Genomic DNA, 4432 nt, shown 5'->3' with positions numbered 1-4432 from the left:
TCAGAAAATATTACAAAATTATTTGTAACTATTTCAAGTAATTTTTATTTTTCAGTCAACAAAGTTCAATCTAATTTATTCTTGAAAACATTTATCTATTAAATCATTATAAATTTCTAGTAACCATTGCTAGTTTTATTAATTTTTAACATTACATAATTGCACCAACAAACTTGATATTGAAAATATATAAAAATTGAACTAGTCTGTGACATATACGACTTATTACAAACCATAATGTACATTATACATGCATAGAAATTTCAATATGCAATCTATTTAAAATTTTCCTGGGTTGGCACTATTTCATCTACTTATTGGACATAGCATATGATAATATATTTGCTGTCTATTTTGAAGTTTTCACTAACTCTCATATTCATAAAATCATTTAAAACCTTGTTTACTGAACTATTATTGATCATTCTTATTATGAAATGAGAACTTCTTACTTTTTTAAACATTTTCATAGTCTTATCTATTAAAAAAAATATATATATATTATAAATGCCAAAGCACAAATTCCAATAAAATGCAATATTATTGCAACCAAATTAACTATGAAAACTTAACCTGTATGGCAAGCCATAATGAGTGTCCAATACTCGTTTATAAACATACACAGAAAAACAAGCCTCAAACATAGAAAACTATAGTTAAATTAGAAATGCTAGTGCATGGATGCATACAAGGAAAATAGTCTATTTTCATTGCATGGATATTTCATATATTCTTAGCATACAAAGCCCAGCTACACATAGTGTATAATGGGAACTTACTCACACATGGTCATCTATCCATAGAATACACCAGGTGTAGCCAAGTCTAATTTATTCTGTCTTGCATCATTAGAAGATAATAGTTTTTGGTTTCTTCTGGAGAGAAACATAAACATACATATCTGTCACTCATTTATTTTCTATGTAGGTAGTAGTCCGATTTATAGTTCTGAAGTATTGCTCACCTTAGCATAAGCTATATATATATATATATATATCTTAAACTAATTAATTATCTGGCAGTTCTTGCAGCACTTGGTCGAAGAAATCCAAATTGTAATCATAGTATAAAGCAAAAGATGAAGTATAGTCATCTTGGTCGTAGGTATTATCTCCTACAAAAGGTTGAGTCCAGAAATCTTCACCTGATTCTTCAAATATTCCCATTAAGGTGAGACTATCTTCTGCAACAAAACTCACGCCAGCAGACAAAGAAGAATGATCAGAGCTTTCTTTGGACAAAGGAAAGCTCTCTAATATTATTGGAAGAGATGGAGTATTATTGGCAACATCAGCTGCTTCCAACTTTTTGCATGGACTGATCAGGCTTTCTGGGGTTTCGCTAGACTGCTCTTTCGCCTGAACATTTGATGCCTGGGATTGCTTCCCTCGCCTTTTAAGTGGGTGTGCCAGTGATTTTTAATTTCATTGTCAGTTCTTCCTGGTAAGTTCGTCGCAATCGTGGACCACCTGCATTGTAAAAGTTAATGTCCATGATTCACATTTGCCGGTCAACTTTCCTCAAAATTAGTAGGTAACTATGTAAGTTTCCTGGAAACTTTGAGCTCAACATAATATCTAGAACCCCTAAATTGTAACTTCATAATTCTACAGGATATGTACTGGAAGTATAGGGTTAATACTTATTTCCAAGTTCTTGATGTAGTTGAATGATCAAATCATCCTCTTCCTTGGAGAAGTTTCCGTGTTTTACACCCGGCCGAAGGTAGTTCACCCACCGTAATCTGCAGCTCTTACCGCACCTTGAAAGGCCTGTTATAAGATAATTAACCAAATGAACAAATTTTAACTTGGAGATAATTATTGCATATAAATTTATTTTATTTTTCAGTGATGAAAGGAAAAATATATAATAAAAGGAAGATAGCAAAACATATTGGAAGGTGCAGAAACATCAAAATGAAATTGAAAAAAAAAAATAGATTTCCTATAGAATCTAAATATTCAGCTAAAATATAAGCAACATGGATGATAGACAGACACAAATTGAAGAAGAAACCCTAAGTTGGATTTTGTTTAAAATTCATCTTTCCAAGTGATAGTAACTAGTAAGATTCCCCACCAGCAAACTTGGGTAGTTCACGCCAGTTCCCGTGGCCATATGCCCGAATGTAAGCTCTCAACTTGTCGTCTTCTTCTTGATTCCATGCACCCTTCTTCAATCCATTTTTGTCAACTGCAGTTGTCCTGACCATTTCTAACCAGCTGGGTCTTTCTGTTTGTAATTCCTGAAGTCAAGTGTTCCTTGTCTAAAATCAACACGTACTTTCACAATTTCATTTCTTCCACAACTTGGGATATAAAACCGTATTAAAATCTGCGATATCTACTCTCAGCCATCGAATATGGATTTGTTTAGATGTATTAATGAGTGAGGGCCCAACAGAAGATAATAATGGAAAAAGGGGTTAATTAAGAGCAATTGAATAATAACACTAATACTAATCGGAATACTTAACAAGATGAACAATGGATTTCTCCTTCCTTAAAAAGTGTTAGCGTCAAAGTCTTGTGACCATATAATAACCACTGTGTGTGGTTTGAATTCCAGTCAATTTATAAAGAAGCTTGACTATCTACAGTTCAGTCTATTGCTATCAGTATATTCCAGAATCATCAAAGTGGGGGTAAAGGCTTGTGATCTCTGTCAATAGAGGCCTTAGGTGAAAATGGGTAGATTTCTCTTCTTTTTTATTAAAAATAGCCTGACTAAATATAAACACAAGCTGGCTTCTAGAGTGCCTTGAAGGCGTTGTAGTTATAACGTCCTCAAAGGTTAATAGCCGTTGAATACTTTTAAGTATAATATAGATCGCAACCATTTTAATTTAGTAAAAGTACTTGCTTATAAAAAAAAAACATTATAAAATTAATTAACATTGTCACTATTTGATTTTGTGGCACGAATCAATATAACTTGGGCCAATATAAAACTTCTGAAGTCTATTTTAAGTTTAACTATTCGAAATTTCGAAGCCTCAAATAAAGAAATCAAATGAACAAAGTCTACTATATTTTGAAGAGGAGTATAACTCACCCGACATGGGCAGCAAACACATGCGAAGAAAAACTTAGCTCACCCTTGACCCCCTGAGAGGAAAAACAGGCAACATATCAAAAAAAAAAAAAAAAATCAACAAGCAAGGCCAAATCATAACAGAGGAAGCTCTATTCATCCTCAACCACACATAACCATAAAGTCATAAATATAAAATATATCATAATCAAGGGAGGCCAGTGCAATCCTGTAGCATCCTCACATTGGACAGTTCCGTACATTCTACTGTTTTGGTGACTAAGATCTGTTCGAACAGCTAAAATGTCGAGAACCATAATTAAATTATAGATAAGACTTATAAATAAAAATGATAAAGATCAAATGAGGTTGGATTAAAATAAGAGCAATAAAGCACAAATTAATTAAATGAGTCGGAAGTCCCAGCAATGGGTGATCGACTCGGGAAGCGATTGGGCATTATTAAAAGATAGGTTATAACCCGATGAGGAGCATTTTGGTCAATTCACTCATAGAGGTGACTTTTGACCTAAATATCCATTAAAATGTGTGAAATTAAAATATTGAAAAAAAGGATTAAAAATGATGAAGTGTATGGAAAGAGAAGAAAAGGAATTGAAAAATTAGAATTATGACATCACCATGACCTAGGCATGACACAATTAAAATTATAATTTTAACTATTCAAATTTTGGGGATAAATACACATAAAAGAAGATAAAAAAAAATATCAAAATCAAAATCAACTTCATCTTCTTAAAGTGGCCGGCCAACCCCTTTCTCTCTCTTCCTTACCATTTCCACCATTGATAAGTTATTTTAGCTTGACATACCCACCTTTTTCCCCATTATTTTCATAGTCTATCACTTAAAAACCTCTAAGTAGACTTTGATAAGAAGATTGGGAGCAAAAGATTGGAAGAAAACTTGAAGAAAGTGAAGATTAGAAAAGCATCACAAGAGGTAAGTCTCCCTTTAAACTTAAATTAGCATATGTTCATGGAATTAAGGTTGAGTAAGTGAAAATAACATAAAAAAAAAAAAAAAGAAGAAAGAATTGTTGATTAAATTGCACCATGGGAATTTGGCCAGCTTGAGGGAATTTAGGAAATTGTGGTGTTTGATGAAAGTAAACATGTATTGCGATGTTTTATGATGTGGATACATGATTGGTAAGTTAAATTGCATGTGTTACAGGAATTGTGAATTTGAAAGCTAGGGCTTTGAGGGAAAATTTGGGAGTTTGGTGCTGGAATGTTAAATTTATATTGTTGAGGTCTAATATTAACCATTTGATGAGATTTGTTTGAGTTTTGAAGTTGGTTGTTAAGTTGAATTGTGGAATTGGAAGTGTAATTTGAATGCATGAATTCTGGACCTCTGAGTCCAGTGGGCT

At 32.7% G+C, this 4432-nt stretch overlaps 1 pseudogene; it reads right to left on the bottom strand.

Moving 5' to 3' along the window:
- Positions 1-722: 722 nt before the first annotated feature.
- On the bottom strand, positions 723-2274 carry LOC110632688 (transcription factor MYB4-like; annotated as a pseudogene).
- Positions 2275-4432: the final 2158 nt, after the last annotated feature.

Source organism: Hevea brasiliensis, unplaced genomic scaffold (assembly GCF_030052815.1).
Source record: "Hevea brasiliensis isolate MT/VB/25A 57/8 unplaced genomic scaffold, ASM3005281v1 Scaf203, whole genome shotgun sequence".
Lineage (NCBI taxonomy): Eukaryota > Viridiplantae > Streptophyta > Magnoliopsida > Malpighiales > Euphorbiaceae > Hevea > Hevea brasiliensis.
Note: the sequence above shows the minus strand (reverse complement) of the source record. Positions and strands in the feature narration are given on the sequence as shown.